Source organism: Pimephales promelas, chromosome 9 (assembly GCF_988280905.1).
Source record: "Pimephales promelas chromosome 9, fPimPro1.hap1.1, whole genome shotgun sequence".
Classification (NCBI taxonomy): domain Eukaryota; kingdom Metazoa; phylum Chordata; class Actinopteri; order Cypriniformes; family Leuciscidae; genus Pimephales; species Pimephales promelas.
Window position 1 is genome coordinate 28,094,377 of NC_142777.1, and position 18,075 is coordinate 28,112,451.

Consider the following 18,075-nt stretch of genomic DNA (forward strand, 5'->3'; position numbering starts at 1 on the left):
AAAAAAATGACTTAAGACAGAGCTCTTCCAGCAGCCCTATTTCCTATAGAGAGAAAAATAAATAAAAATAAAGGTAATTTTGAGACAAAGTTCAAAATAAAGACACATTGTAGTGGTAAAGACAAATATGTGAGATACAAAGTCACATTTCGAGATATAAACTTGGCATTAGTATGTGTTTGAAACAAAGTAAAAATAGATAGAAAGATATAAAGTCACATTGTGAGATAAACAGTTACAGTTGGGAGACAAAGTTACAATTGAGAGAAACGGTCACCTTTGTAAGATATAAAGTCTAAATTGTAAGAAACAAAGTTACTATTGAGAGAAAAAAGTCATATGGTGAGATGTAGATCGCAATTATGAGAAAAAAGTCACAATTGCAAGCATTAACAACACAATAGTAAAAAGTAAAGTCACAATTACATATTTATTAAACTGTTAGGTGGGAACAGAATTCCATACTTGATTGGCTAACTAACCTTTTTGCATGTTTCATTTGTAAACTGTTTTTGGGTAAAGGCATCTGCCGAGGAATAAATGTAAACTGATTGTGGTGAGGTTTCTCTGCACTTACATTCATGAGATGAAATTAGCAATGAAAGCTAAATATGCTTACACACACACACACACACACACACGTCCATCTATGTTCAGCTCATTCAGACTAGAGGAGATGGTGATTGAACTTCTCTGTGTTCTTTTGTCTCTAGATCAGCTCATCTTCATACCAGCCACCTTTTTGTTCCTTTATCTGTTTCTCTTTTCATCTTTGTCCACTCCATGAAAGGTTGTCTATGGCTTGGAAGGGTGAGAAAAGAATCAAAGGGAGTATATGTCAAGTTGCTGTGAGGAAACACTCTATGCGGTTGGCTAAAAAAGAGAAGAGAAAGGTGTGATGAGAAGCGCTCCTCTCTTATTCCTTATTAATTTAGTCATGCACGGCTCTGCCTCTCTCCATTTTTTTCCTCTTTTGCTTCTCGTTTTGACCTCTGTCGACTTCTGCTGCCCTCCTTACACATTTCACAATGATTGGGGGAACATTGAGAGAGAATAATAAAGAATAAAGGAGTCTCTTCGCTATCTTTCTTTCTAAACTGTCAGGCTCCAGATCTTCAAGAAGTTCGTTCAGGTCAAAATGTCAATTTCCCAGAGCAAGCTGAGGAATATGTGGCCATTGTTCTCTGACAAATAAGGCTTCTTTGATAGTTATCTCAAACACAGCTAATGCAGTAAATTATTAAACAAACCAGTTAAATGCATGCATTCCGTTCAATTGAAAATGTTAAAATACTTTTTTTCTTCAGTACGCCAAACGATTTCACTCAAAAGTTTAAACAAAAGAGTGTATACGAAGAGTTCAGATGCAAAAGCCTCTAAATGCCATTTGAATTTTTTTTCTTTAATGATGATTTTTATCAAACTTGTATATTTAAGTTCAGTAATTTCACTTGAATAACAATTAATAGGTAATTATCATTGCCATTTAAGTGAAATCACTGAACTTAAATATACAAGCTTGATAAAAAAATTATCATTCTAGAAGAAAATTTCAAATGGCACTTATAGAGGCTTTTGCATCTGAACACTTCATACATTATTACAATTTACTGTTTATTTGTTTGAACATCCTGATCCGCCAAAAATAGTTAAAGTGTTTCAACCAATGGTGTGAGTTTGGGGGCAGGGACACCTATTTATCTGACCAATGGTAGATAGGAAGAGTGTTTAGGAAACCTGTGTGAAAACAATTTATTTGGCTGTCAAACAATTAATCATGATTATAAATCATGATTAATATATATATATATATATATATATATATATATATATATATATATATAAATACACACACATGCTTGTATATATTTAAGAAACATTTTCATGTATGTACTGTGTATAGATTTATATATCATTTATATTACATATAAATATAAATATTTTATATATAAATAATATTTGTTTCTTAAATATACATGCATGTGTGTGTGTGTGTGTGTGTGTGTGTGTGTATATATATATATATATATATATATATATACAGTATATATATATATATATATATATATATATACAAAATAATTATACACAGCACACCCACATATATTATGTAAACACAAACACGATTTTATCGCGATGAATCGATTTTATCACACTTTAAAAGGGCAAAAATTACACAGTACTTTAAAGAAAAAGTATCATTCCATTAGAAAAAGATATCTTTAAACTGTTTCTTTTGAAATGGAACCATTAACTTAAAAAAAAAAAAAAGAATCTGATAAGTGCCCGTGTCTGGCATCGTCCTTTGGGGAATAACAGCTGCCTCGAAGCAGACACTGCTCTCTGATATAGATTACCTCGGCCTACCCATCTGCCCTTAGGAAACCCAATCTCTGCAACAGAGATGACAGGTTAAAGAAAACAACAGATAGGACCAAACAAAATGCTCAGCATGAAAGAAGCAGAAAATGAGCTAGTATAATTATGCCTGACTGGGGCCCTGCTGTTATTCCAGTGAGTGTGTCTAAAATCGATGAGGAACATTTGCTCTGGTCACTTCTTCTCTCCTGACCCTGACCACCCTCGGAAAGTCCCTAAATGCACCTTATTGATAAGCCCCTTCTCTGGCTTCTATCTGCTGGTTTCAGGACACGGCCCTCCATCTTCAAAGCCTGGGGCTCATTTGGCTCAAAGACGTGCGCGAGTGTGGCACTGCTACATTTAGTGATTCTCCAATCCGAAATGCTCATTGATTTCCAGACCAGGGAGAGAGGGGGTTGAATCGCTCGTTCGTTTTCTCTATTCTTGTTTGTTTGTCGCTTTCTCTCTCTCATGGGTTCTTTTTTTAATCTTGCGCTACTAATCTCTCTACCCATGCACCATACCTGTCATTTTTCCCTCATGCCCTCCAGCCTCTTTCTCTCTCTCACTCTCTCCCCGAACAGTACTAAATCTTTTCCAGGCGACTGTAATGGTCCGAGAATGAAAGGAAGGTCAGGATGTGAAGCTGCTGAGATCTGTAAGTGCCGGATCAATACGCCAATTGGATTTGCCCACTCGCATTAAGCAGTGCATCTAATAGCCTCTCCTGGCCATCGATGCAGCCAGCCATCATTTAATTACACTCACTGTGTTACAACTGCCTCAATTCAGGCCAGTCATTTCAATCTGGGGGTACCTGGTTGAGATCACTCGGAATTCTTTACTTGGAATGTAAAATATATCTGAAACTTAAATGACTGAAACTGACTTACTACTGAGGAGGAATTAATTTATTATGCTTTATTTAATAATTAGCAAAGTTTTAGTTTATATTTTAGTCAACAGAAAGTTTTAATTAAAATTGTTTTACTTCATCATTCTTGGTGTGTTTTTTTATTTGTCTTGTCTGCAATATTAATGACAAATAAAAAAAAAAGAAATGTTTTCATTAGTATTTATTGTCTATTAAACCAGTATTATACAGTCCCTCCAGAAAAACGCGATTATGCGATCGCATGATTTAGTGCATAGTCGGCCACATTTTTTCAAACACGCTGCACTTCCATCACATAAATTTCCGATTCCCATGCAAAATATGCAGGGCTTGCATGATTTCATAATCCTCACATTTTTGTTGCAATATGTCACATATATCTAAGCTGAAAGTTGAAAAATGTTGTGTTTGCTTCACACAAGAGCAGCCATTTCCTCCTGTTGCCATGGAAACGTTATGAAGTGACGTAATTACGGGACATGAACATCAAAAAGCTGTAAACTAGGAGTGCACTTCATTTTTTTATATTTTATTTATTCATTTTTACAGAAGTTGTAGCATGTTCCTATTGTAAAGCTATAGAACTTGTTTGACTCAATGTTTTTTTTAAGTTTGATGTGTTTATTAAGATCTGAAATAAAAGAAGATTTTCTTGCTTACATTTTACATTTTACCAGCACTTTCACTCTTTACATTAAGGTAGTAGCCTAGTGAGAACAGGGTGTTGAGGGAATCACTTTTTTTCTCTCTTTTTCATCAAAACACAGTTTTTGCAAGTTCCCACAATTTTATTGCAGAAAAACTGCATAAATATCCTGCATAAATAATTTTTGCCCGCATCACAAAAAAACTCGGGAAACCGGTGGTAATCAATGTTACAGGGAAGCCCAATTCAGGAAGCAATATTTAATGACCAGCATTTCTCTAAAGATTGTCTTTCCATCAAAGAAAAAAGCAAATGTTTGCTGTGTCCTGAGATTGCAGAACTAACAGATTCATTATAATGTCATTAATTGGATTTCTGTTTTGGAGTGCTGCATCATTGATTCACATCAGACTGTAATATTTAAAAAAATAAAATAAAATAAAACAAATCACAGTTTCAACGTTTCCCTTCTCGGATGCTTTGTTTCACTTTAGGAAACTGGCAACGGGACACAAAGCATTTCTTCGACTGTCGAGTCTTTTGATTATGCGCTCGAATCTGCGAGACAGAAGAAGAGCAGAGACTCAAGGGAGGTAAAGACAGCTGGCGAGGCAAACATTTGTTTCAATTTTTTAATTAAAATGAAAACAGGCCATTGATTCTCCCTAAGTGAGAGCAGTGCAGCCTGAAGAGGAATCCATCTCGTTTGAACATGCGACAAGGGGTATTGGGGTGTATGTGTGATCTACGTGAGGCAATTAATAAACGGGTTTCTTGAAGACTAACATTAAAGCCATGTTATGGAGAACTGATCCCCTGTACTCCTGCTTTGAGCCTGTCCCATTACCAAGAAAATAAGTGATTGGTTAATTGCTTCAACGATTAGTTGATTGACTAATGTCGTCATTCAAATTTGATTTAGGCTGCAAGTGTGATGTCTAGATGACTGCGGAAAACAGGACAAGAAAAAGCACTGATAATTAACGATTGTTGCAAATGTGCTGTCATGTAACTGAATTTTTCATAAATAAAGATTGAACATGTTGAATGTGTTAAATGAACTGTAGGCTTATCTTTTATCCCTGGGTAGTTATGGTAATTACCAACGCATTCTCACCCCAAGGCGTCACCTTTGACCATGCTTTAATATTTGACGTTTTAGGCGCCCTTTAGCGTCACTTACATGACGCGATCCTACGGCGTCATCTAACTGACGCTAAAGGAAAGCGTCTGTTAGAGGACGCGGTTAGGTTTAGGTGTGGGGTGGGGGTAGGGTACACGCGATCCTAGGGCGTCATCTTACTGACGCTAAAGGGCGCCTAAAGCGTCAGATATTGAAGCATGTCCAAATGCTTCCCAAGGCGTCAGTTAAGTGACGCCTTGGGGGTGAGAATGGGCTGTAATTACTGGTTGTCCAAAATCTGAGGCGCAATAAGCCCCTGCATACACGACAATGACAAAATTTAGAAAGGATTACAATGAATTAGCAATACAAATTTTGCAGCCCAATTAAAAAACACTAAATATATTTGGGAATTTGGGCAATGTAGTCTAAATTAAAACTACTCCCATCTGTCTTGATGCAGACTGGTTATATTATTGAAAGCAAGCCAAAACGTTCTTAATCCAGTTTATCAAAAGCAGGCTGCTCTTAAAGCTTGCCTTCATGAAATCAAGCATATATGCTCACCAGTGCCAGCTGGTGTTTCTCTAGAGTGGAGAAGCAGAGATGTCATTTATCAATAGCAACATATATACTCAGATCTATTTCAGATCTGCAATTTTGCTCCTAAAAGAACTTAAAAAACAAAAAAAAAAAAAACAAACGGCTGCTGAACAGATAAACATTGATGGAAGTGGGGCAACAGAAACAGACTCAGTTAAGAATCATGTGCGCATATATATATATAGTATCAATATTTCATGTTTAATTATTTACTAATGTGGCAAGTAGAGGTGTAACACAGTAAGTGGGATAATGTACATCCAGACGGTTGACCAGTTCGGTTGATGCAAGTCCTGATCACCCTTGGGGTTTATTCTGCAACAGCCAGACAGCTGGATATACATTAGCCTATCCCTTACTTAATGCACTGTTACTAACATGAACATAACTAACATTAACAAAATGTAATTAATGTTGTACAAATGTATTGTTCATTATAAGTTTTTGTTAGTTAACGCATGAACTAATGCTACCAAACTAACAGAGTCTCATCTCAAGACGTCTGCCTTTTTTGGGTACCCTCAAACGTCAGTTAGATGACGATCCTGGGGCGTCATACAACTGACGCTTTACCTATAACGTCAAGTGACGGGGTAGGTTTAGGTCTGGGGTAGGGTTAGGATTCGATAACGTCATCTAACCGACGTTTAAGGGTACCCTAAAACGGCGGATGTTGACGTATGGTCAAAAGCGTCAGTTGTATGACGTCTTGGCATGAGACTGATCTGACCAAACCTGTAAGCAACTATTTATCTAAATATATATTATTACAACATAAAAGTACTAAGCAAAACACACTAGAAACATTTAAATTTAAATATGGCATTGTAAAACAAAAAACAAACAAACAGGGTTCACTTATTCAAAATGAAGTAGTTATTTGGTTGACCCTCCTGAAATGTTCATTTTGGATAGTTAATTTTGTCAACCAAAGTACTTTTGTCTGGCCTATGCATTCTAACGTTCAATACTTTGAAATAGTATCTTGTAGATTTTTCTGTATTGAAGTGCATTGTTTAATTCTGTGTTCTTTTGGTCTAACGCCACTAAACATCTTGAAGCAGGGCCCACCGAAAGTCTGCTCCGGGCTGCAGCAGAGACAGGAGGTAGACTAAAACCTCAGCCTCTGATCATACGATACAAAACACATTGCCCTGCCATTTCCCATTTATCTATAACTCTAAAATATTTCAGGGTGCACACACGCACACACACACACACACACACACACACACACACACACACACACACACACCTTAAAGGAAGGGGAAGACTTCATTATACTTATGAGAAAGAGCAAGGCAGCAAATCTAATTCACTTCTGAAGGAACGCAGTGTTATTGCTTTTCTATATTCACTCTATTTCAGTTCTCTGTCGCTTGTGCACATTATTTGAGCGCTCACCTAGGGAGTCATTTGAAGCGGACGAAAATAAATCCCTGATATAGTTAAGCATTATGAGAGTTTAATGTTCTAACATGTCTAGGCACTAATAGAATAGGTTTCTCACTTTCATTGATGGAAGCCATTTTATTTTGGGTCTGAAAATAGAACACAGGGGATAAAGAGAATGATTGTAAGATACACTTACATTTGTTCAGTTGTTTTTTGCTTCAGGCAAAAGTAAGTAGCTTTGGACTGAAGCGGCGGAGACAACTGGTGCAGATGGCAAAAGTCACACACTGTCATAGAGCTGAGTAGAAACCACAGAGCTAGTTGGACTTTTATTTAAATAGTAACATTATTGAATGCTTAGTGCAAAGAAAATACATACAGTAGATGCCATGGAGGTGCAATTGCTCATATGAGAGAAGTGCAATTTAAAGAAATGCAGTAGAAAAACGCAACAAAATGAGTTATATATTGAATTATACACTCTCTAGATGGGCACGTTGCGTTTTGAATGTTGGTATGCTGGTGTCCCTATAGGATCATTGAAAAGAATATGCTAAACAAAACGCTAGAATACCTCAGTTGACAAGCAAGACCATGCTGGTTGAAAACAGCATCACCAATATAAGCAGCAGGAATAGAAAGGAATATAAATTGTAATGTTAGTCTAAGCTGGGGTTTAAATGTTTAAAACAGTGCTGTAATAGATGCATTACTAGTCAAAATTAGCTAAATCAGAGGTTCTCTGCTTGTTTTGCGTAATGACACAGATTGTATATAGTAGTTGTGACCAACAAGACATCACCATACGTAACTCATATTTCATTTTTTCAGGGTCATATTCTCTTAAGTGGTGTCGTTGCAGTTTTTTACATTAGCTAATTTGTCATTATAAAATGAAAATGAAAATTAGCAAAAAAAAAAATGTAAATGAAAGCTGAACATATAAAATGAAAGCTATAGTTACAAATATTAATAAATATATTATTATAGTATATATATATATATATATATATATATATATATAAAAGTACTAAAATAACACTGCTCACCGCCAACCAGTTGAGAACGGCCGAACTAAATGACTACATTAGGATAATCTGGATGCATTCAAATTAGTTAAACAACCTGATTACCTAACTTTGCACTTCAAGCATGTGAAACCTGTTATAACTCTATACAGAAGTTGATGATTGACAGTTCACCTCCACATACACTTAACACTTCAATCAGCATGCAGCCACCATAGTTCTTCAAAATCACAGACTACAAAAGTGCGGGCAGTTGTAATGAGCCCAGGATTCTAATAGCATATTGAGGCACCCAGGCAATTCCTGCTCCGCATGTCTTATCTCTACTCTTCTCTCATTCCCTCCATTTGCTTTTCTCCATTGTTTGTGAGACTGCAAAAAATTAGGCAAGTTTTCTTCACATCTTAAGGAAAGCCAGTATGTGATTAGAGCCTCTCTTTCACTAAAAACAGCAGAACAGCAAAGCAATGACACACATATGGATGACTCCAACACATCCGACTATTTACTCTATTCTGATTGCAGGAGGATAAAAAAGAACCGTGTGTGATGTGTTAGAGAGAAAGAGAGAATACTTTTAGGTTACCTTCTATCTATATGGTAGTGCTCCTTTGAGCAATCATCACATAAACAAGACATGCTGAACCAAATCAAAATGTAAGTGACCTTAGCCTAAATTATGTCAGCTGAAATAGCTGGTTTGGAAAAACAGATTCAAGATATTGTTTTGTCGTTTGCCTGAACTGTAAACAGAAAAAAAAAAAAAAAAAAAAAAAACATGACATGACATTTGATCCAATCCAAATCCATATTGTAGAATTCAAATGCATTTCATTCTGAGTAGACAGTCAGGCTGCATGATTAATCGAAAACAAATTTGCATTTCGACCCATATTTAAAGCTGCAGTCCGTATTTTATTTATTTTTTTATTTTTTTTGTGTGTTAAAATTTTACAATATTTATACAAATAAGTGAGTAAATCAGGAATCCATTTTCCAAACCATGTTTTTGTCTTACCCTGACCCATAATAAGTGTTATCTGCCTATTTTAGACTGGTTCAGGTCGGCACCGCCGCGGAGTAGCCTAGTACCTGCGTGACTCATTAAACAGAGAAAAGCAGCTTCGCTACATTTTTCTTCCGCAAGACGAAGACGCATGCAGTTCTGTTTATTAACCGCTAGAGAGCTAAAAGTTACAGACTGCAGCTTAAATAAATAGATAAATCTGCTGAGTTTCAGAGTGAAGTGAAAAAAAGAAACTAAGACAGCCATAAATGTTAAAACTGAAATTGTACTGTAAAATAAAATAATTATTATATTAAAATAATAATTATTATAGTCAGTATTGCAATTGTCAGATTCCCAATTGTGTTTAATATTTCTATAATAATAATAATAATAATAATAATAATGTATTATAGTCATTTTGATCAATAATGTGACCAATAAGTGCAGCCCTACAAGCAAACCTTAGTTTTAATGAATGAATGAATAAATAAATGAGTTTTAATTAATTCATGAATAGACTGTATTCATTCATTCATTCACAGTTAGACTTTGGTCATGGTTTTGATTCCTATAGGGAATAAATGAACTGATGAAATGTATACAGTACATTGAATGAAATGTTCAGTAAGGCACTTTGGATAAAGGTGTACATAAATACATAAATATACAGTTTTGAGAGTAATTCAGGATGTGATGTGTACAAATTGCACTATATTGACTGGATTGTTTTAATTTATATATATATATATATATATATATATATATATATATATATATATATATATATATACTAGCTTAATATACAAACTTTTCACTTGATCTGTTCACACATAGCAAGCTATGTGCATTATAAGTCTCCAGCAATTTGAGCAATATGAATAGTGATACTTGCCTTACACAATCAATAATGTGTATTACATCAACAGCTGAAGTTTGGGACAAGCTAACTTGGATCTAACCTCAGGGCTGATGAAAATAAACTTCTCAAATATTTTTTGTAAGAGATTAAAGCTACATGCTAGAGCTAGACTCCAGGCAATTTAATATCTCATCACCAAAGCCAGACTGCAAACAAGAAACCACTGTCGTTACTGATCCGAAATGGAATAATAAGGCAAAACCTGACAGACAGATGAGTGTTATGAGAGGGTGATCTGTTGTTATTTGTGTACGTGTTTGTGCACGTGAACGTGCATGTGTGAAGTTCCATCTGCAAGAATTTGGTTTCGCCTAAGAACTGATGCATCTCTGATAACACACACATGGGGACGTGGGATGTTGGCGACAGGATGGTGGTGCCGTATCGACCCTGCAGTCTCATCTCTCACAATGTCCACACAACCTTAGGAAAACCCGTAAGCAACATTTGCTTCTGATAAAAATCAGGCGATGGTAAAGAATTGCTTTCCAGTACATCGTAAAATGGATTCCATATCTGCAAGTCTGCAAATCACAATATTGGAAAACACCACTGTGGCATAAAGTCCTCCTCATTCTTTCACTCACACCATCCTGTCTTCCAGTGTCTCAGCATTGCAATGCTAAAGGTGCAGTATACTAAAAATTACCCTAATTCTACCACTTTAATAAAATGAATATAACCCATGAACGTTCCATTGCTACAGACAGAAAAAGTCATTAAAACTTGTTTCAATGCAAGTATAAAACATTTAATGGAAAATGAACATATTGAGGTATTTACCAGTGTAGCCAAGCAGCTCGAGTCACACTGCAGGTGATCACATAAAGGTTAAACCTCCATACTGTACAGATGCCTGTGTCCTCTGTGAAGAGAAGACACACACTTCTAAAATTACCCTTAATAAAATTAAATAAATAAGTACTATAATTCAATGGTGGTGATTAAACATACCTGCATAAAGAGCCCAACTCACACAACAGTGTCTAGCATCAACACAAAAAAGTCTGCCTTGCAGACTTATCACTTCCTGATTGGTCATGTGACCTTACAACAGATCATATGATCCCAGGTGTTGAGGGAATGTGCTGCAGCTGTGTCGTATGCCTGCCTGCGTAGATCCCCACAAAAGGAAAACATGAACTGTTACATGACTCATGTATAACGAGTGGAAAGCCGCACATTAATAACAAAGTATATTCTGTAAACATCCTAAGCGCTCGCCCAGAAAGCTGCTTGTACTTATATTTTAAGTAAATGTAAACAGTTGAGAAAGAAAAAGTGTGTGACCCATTGCTCTTGACTGATAAACTTTTGTAGCTTTGATAAAGATACATCTTTTTTTAATTTATGCAGTAAATACTTAAAGGGACACTTCAAACCTAACTTCACAGAGTCTGTCTGCTGCAGAGAATTTAAAGATGGCAATTTCTCCTGGACGAAATCTCTGAATCAGGCGAGCACACAGATTAGTGGGAGGGGCTCGTGGAGCTGTGCAATGTGATGCATTGTGGGAGTTGTTGTCTTACATACAGTACAAATGCGCCTTAAAGTTATTTTCTGTCTTTTCTCGCTCAAGAGAACATCAAATTCAAAATTTCTTTTACATTTCAACTACATATATGACCACTTTCAACCACTTTAAGAAAGTATCGGTATCAGACTCATTCTGAAAAAAGGGGGTAATGGTGTATCTTTAATTTGAGCAGAAGCATGAAGCAGAATACTCACACACTCACTTACTCACTCCATCGCTCGCTCCTGTTTTCTCCTTTCCCTGGCTCTCTCTTGCTTTCCATCTCAGGAAAATGAACCATATCTCACTCAAACACACAGCAGACAGCCACAGACGAGGTGTGATTGTTTGCTTTGTCAGACAGCATGAAAGACCCGTACCCCCGTCTCCTTCTGCCCTCAATCCCATCTGAGCTCCATTGTAGTTTGTGTTTTGGAAGTCTATTGATAGAGAAAGAGAGAGAGGGAGAGGAAAAAAAGAGAGGAAAAAAGTACTAGATTATTTGTGACAGCGATGCTGATGATGATGATGGGGTGACAGTGACAAGGAATATGGCATCAATATCAGTGCATCAGTCCATGTGAAACACAGAAATGGCAAATAAGATACTGTTTGTGCACACCATGATGCTGAAATTACTTTCCTCTGCTGGACTAAAAGGAATATTTACTTTTTCAGCACACTTCAAATGAAGGAACATCATTATCACCTTCTCTAGAACTATTATAAGGACAATAAAGTTGCCAATGGCCAAGCACCAATGGCTGTATTAAAAAACAAAAAACAAAAAAAAACATCTGTATGTCCGTAAAACAACTCTCTTTTGTCTTCACAATCTGTTTTGTTGTATTTCAATGGAAAGGTATTAACAGTCTTTAAGATGTTTTATATATATATATATATATATATATATATATATATATATATATATATGTGTGTGTTTAACATAACTGCTTGGCTTGATGCATAAATAATGAGTAGTTTTCAAAAATTCATCTTATTTGAAATGCTTCTCATGAATCTGTTTCTGACTCTAAATTAATGAGTTTTGTTGTGGTGACTACTAATTTGCTAAATAGAATGTTCAACTTTAGATTAAGCAATGGAACAATTTCAGAGTAAAGGTGCAGTACCTTCAGAGAAATTTCGAAGGTTAAAAAAAAAGGCCAATTGTCAATAGCGTAGAAGTGGGGCACAGATCACACAGAAGTCATGTTCGAATCAAGTAGTTTTCTCTTGATCATTAGCAAATTCCTGTGTTCAACTTGAAATGCCCTCACAAGAAACTCCCAATTACGTAGCTAACCAATGGAATGACTGGATTGCAAAATTTTGCAGAGCAATGGTAAATGTGACCACACCTTGATTTGGCCTTTTCACAAGATTTAAAGCAATTGTTCACCCAAAAATGAAAATTCTGGTAAGATTTATTCTTGTTGTTCAACTGACTTTCTTCAGCTATCCTCAAAATAAAATATTTTAACCCTCTAGGCGCCACGGTTGAGTTTACTCGACAAGATGCGGCACTGAATAAAACGGCCGATTTTGTCAAACAGGCTGTCAAATTTTGTTCAAACTCCCTTCCACTAGATGGCAGACATATCATACTTCATCCTGTCTTAAAAAAAAATGTCATCCTTCTATACAAAATCTTCGAGCTAGAGCGCACTGGATCAGTGCGATAGTGTGCGAGTGAGCCATTTTATCAGAGCCTCTCCGTAATTGCGGCAAAACGTATTGTGGTGGAGACTTTTTCTAATGCCACTGGGCATGTTTGACGTGGTCAAAGTATTCATAGGACAGTTAGGGGGCACGCGGGGCAGGGTGGGGAGTCGCAATGAAAATGACAGTCTACCAAGCTCTGCGCACAAGGCAGATCTGGCCGCTCTTCTTGTATCATCTCACTCATGATCTGTGCCTTGGCATGGTGAGGACGTTCACAAAGTGTATGGATGCTGCTCTGGCCCCGTTGCAGCTTCAGGTCATCCAAATTCTAAATTACCTGGACGATTGGATCATTTTAGCCTACTCCAGGGAGTTAGTGATAGTGACTCACCACAGTGACCTTGACCTTCGTCATGTGACAATATATAGGCCTTTTATCTAAAATTGTATTATTTATAAAATAATATATATTTATTTTATTATATAAAATAAAATAAAAATAATTTTATATTTTAAAAATAAAATCAAATATTCCAATGACACTGTTTCTAAACAAAACTACTATAATATAATAATAATACTTAATAATAGTTTTTAAAAATAATAACTTTTTTAATTATTATTATTATTATTTTTAGAATGAATAAGATCATAAATATGTTGGCTTTGACCAAATACTGTACAGTTTGTATCTACTGGGAAAATTCAATTCTTCATCTGAAAAGTATATATTCTGAGCACAGACAGTAATGGATGATTCATTGAACCAGAAGCTCAAATCAGAAAACTAAAGCTGACCTTTCACACTTCATCACATGTGACTGATATTACATAGAAAGGTACAGCATACAAGATTTCCCCATAAAGCAGAACCCAACATAGTCATGGACAAATAAAGAGACTCATCCAATGGGTGGCACTGGTGTTTGTGAGGCAGGGGAAATTTAAAGACAGAGCCAGAGCCGAGTGAAGTTCAAAGGCATATGCGCCTTGTCACTCGGACACTCCGTATGGGGACATTCCGTGTGGGATCAGGGATTGGCTCGTGTTCTTCTGGATCAGCTTTGAATTCTCCCTCTGTTACCTCATTAAAAGGGCAGGTGTCAAGGATACATCCAGACTCATAGACACACAGTCATTAAACATATGCTCTTGTGAGCGTGTGATGTATGTTGTGTGTGTGAATGGTGTTTGATGTATGTGGATTTATAAGGGAGTGTGTATGTGGGTGGGTTTGAGAAACACTTACTGGTTGATATGCAGCTCACATTCAGGGTTTCTCTCACAGCCCATGCAGCAAGCAAATGACTGAGAAGAGCCACTTCAGTGCAGAGCTAAAAGCATAGTGAATTTGTGCATGTGGACGTCCCAGTCCTGTTGAAAAGACCAGCATAGACCAGGTTTATGCTTAAACAGACAATGCAAAAATTAAATTCAGATTTACACAACATCTGAGCTACTGTACTGTAATATGAGGACAGACACAGCTATGACAATATTAATCCTGATATTCTTCAGGTGATTTTTAAATTCTAAGAATTCAAATTTTCAAATAGTCACGATGCATAATGTGTTCACTGTGTACATAAACACAAGCATCTGTCCCACGGCTGTGCTAAGCTTTAAATAGCTGTGAAATGGCTTGCTGTTAGGGGAGCTCTACTTAGCAATTATGCTGAGTGCAAGTCACCTGACAGTTCTTTAATAAGACTTTGTTACCATACTTACAGATAATGTCATGAGTGCTACAGTGATGTTAAAATCAAATCCAAAACATAAAGACAACAAAGGATAGTGCATTTGTCTATTTAATTCAATTATGGCCACCTAATTTGCTGTTGGTCCTCTGCGTCTTGCCAAAAGAGTGCTGACCCATGAGGCGAGTACTCAACAAGACCCCTGACGGCCTGTGGTATCTTGCACCAAACCCTTAGCAGTATATCCTTCAAGTCCAGGTTGCAAGCTGTGGCAGCCGTGGATTGAACTTGTTGATCCAGCACATCTCACAGATGCCCAATTGTATTGAGATGTGTGGAATTTGGAAGCCAGGGCAACACCTTAAACTCTTTATCATGTTCCTCAAACTATTCCTGAACAAAGTGGGCAGTGTCAGAGGCCATTTCACTAGGCTACAACATTGTCATTAAAGGGACACTTCACCCATTTGCATTAAGCTTTGTATCTTTAGAAACCCAGTCATATTTCTGAATGGTCATGGTTTATTCCCTTATTTTCCCCTGAGATGGGAGAAATAACGATTGAAGTGTTGTACTTCCTGCTTATTATGACGTCAAAATCGTAATTTTGCGTCATAATAAGCAGAAAGTCATATTTCATTAAAATGTGTGACTACACACATTAGCTCATTATTATTCAAGGGTTTGGGACACACTCACCCTACAGGCCTATTACAGATCAGTGGGTGGGACTTCACTTGCAGATACTGAATCAATATATCAGCCATCTTGTTTGGAAGCTAAGCTAACAACTGCTGTGGAGATAGGAAGTGTTATAATGATGGAAGAAACTAAACATGATATGGAAGAAGAGGATTTTGAAATTCTGCAATCATGCAGTATCATGCAGTAATTCAGGTATCATGCAGTAATTCACCATAAAGAAAGAAATACAAACAAGGAGTAATTCACTAATGAGTTTGCCAATGTAACGTTAGCGGGGTTTGTTGTTGTGGGAAGAAGGAGGCGGAAACCGGAGAACATAAATAGTAAAATGAACAAATACAAAACGAAACTATAAGCCAGCAGCCCCTCATTGACGACTGTTGCAACGTTACTCACAACAGAAACAAAACACATCATAAAATCAGGCCTGTTTCTCTCTCGATCTTCCGTCATCGCTCCTCATTTTATGCTTTCGCTCCTCCGTGAGAGACGCGAGACCGGTGTGTTTCTCTCATTATCACTCACGCCACCAGCCTTGCGCTGCCTTCTTACGTCCCTCGACCTCAATTGTCCTGCTCGTCACAGCCAACTAACTAGAAATTTTGTGTGAAATGAATTTCAAACTCTGGTGACAGCGAAAGTTAGCCTTGTAGAGTGATTTCTCTGATGTGTGCGCAGTTCTGGATTAGTGGGTGTGGCTTGCGGAGCAGTGCAATGTGGTGCATTGTGGGAGTTGCTGTCTTACATACAAATGCGCCCCTCTTAGTTCGGTCAAGTCTCAGCACCAAATTCAAATTTTCTCGGCACCAAATTCAAAAACTCTTTTACATTTCGACTACATATATGATCCACTTTCAATAAAGATTAATGTTGAAATGGGTGAAATGCTCCTTTAAGGGGTAAATCTGGTCTGCAACAATATTTAGGTTGGAGGGACATGTCAAATTTACGTCCACATGAATGGCTGCATCCAGGGATTCCCAGCAGAACATTGCACATACACCCTTCACTGGCTTGTCGTCATCTCACAGTGCATCCTGGTGACATCACTTCCCCAGGTAAATAGAGCACATACATGTCCTGTCCATCCATGTGATGTGAAAGAAAACAGAACTCATCAGACCATGCAACCTTCTTCCATTGCTCCGAGGTACAGTTCTGATGCTCGTGTTCCCATTATAGGCTTTTTGACGGTGGATGGAGTCAGGTACTCTGTTTGGTCTGTGGCTACGCAACCCCATATGCAGCAGAGCGTGACACACTGTCTGTTGTTACACCCATAGCCATCATTAAAATGTTGTGTGACTTGTGCCACAGTTTACCTTCTGTTGGCTCGGACCAGTTGGGATAGCCTTCATTGCAAAAGTAAACAACGAGTCGCACACCAGAAAATGCCCCTTAGCAATTTTAATAGTTGCTCACCACGTGTAATGTTTCGGGCCCAAGCCCTTCATCAAAGCCTTCATTTCCCTCATGGATCAGTGAGCCTTGGGTGCAGTGGTTTATACCTCCTCAGAACACTGTTAGTAAATTCTCATCACTGCTGACCAGAAGCAGCCCACAAGCCTTGTCATTTCAGAGATACTCTGACCCAGTCACCTGCCATAATAATATTGGCCCTTGTCAAAGTCACTCAGATCTTTCTTTCTCCCCATTTCTCCTGCATCTAACACGTTGACTTTGAGAACTGATTGTTTGCTTACCATCTAATCTACCCAGACCTTAATATGTGGATCATGGGAGATGATCAACAATATTCACTGATTATGTTATGTTGATTCAGTAATGTCTTTCAGCATGTGTGTTCTTGACACCTCTGCATTCCTGTCATTTTTAGGGTGCAATTAATTTACACAAGGGCCGATCTGCACTACTCTATAGTGCACAATGCCACGCAATTATCGTTGACAACTTAATGCGTCGTGTTTGCATGTTTGAATGCATGGTGAGCAAGTGGCTGAGATGGCTTTCGGGAGTGTGTTTCCCAGTGTGTTTTTTGCGTCTGCAAATGTGTGAATGTCCATCACAGAGTTATGTGTGTGTGCAGTGGTGGAATGTAACGAAGTACAAATACTTTACTTAAGTACAATAAATAGTGCCTACTTTTTACTTTTACTTCGTTACATTTTGCAGCAATTATTATACTTTCTACTCCACTACATTTCTACAACTTCTGTTACATTTTCGTTACATTTTCTGATCAGTTTTTCCCCTGCAAAAACGTAATCTGACCATCCGTTCGTTTCACGTTTGTCTCACCAGTGACGTTTGGTTGCCATAGATACAGTATATCAACCCGGTCACACTAAATGCGTCTCACACGCAGTGTGTTTATCGTGCAACTCATACGCGAAAATTTGTTTTTACGTGCATTGGAAACACACCGTGTGTAATATATGTTTGGTTTGGTTAGGATATGGCAAGCCAAGAGGTTCAGAATTACACCATAAATTCATCTCGTTTACTGCCAAACATAGTTATTAACATATAGTAAGGATGATGTGTATTGCCTA

General features: G+C 37.3%; 1 long non-coding RNA gene across 1 annotated transcript; it reads right to left on the minus strand.

The window, feature by feature from the left end:
- Positions 1–411: 411 nt before the first annotated feature.
- Positions 412–11,005, minus strand: LOC148977570 (uncharacterized). The gene is made up of 4 exons (XR_016169796.1): positions 10,934–11,005; positions 10,763–10,842; positions 7,220–7,321; positions 412–873 (listed from the first exon to the last, which is right to left on the minus strand). It is a non-coding gene; the product is annotated as an uncharacterized LOC148977570 (long non-coding RNA).
- Between the last annotated feature and the right edge of the window lie 7,070 nt (positions 11,006–18,075).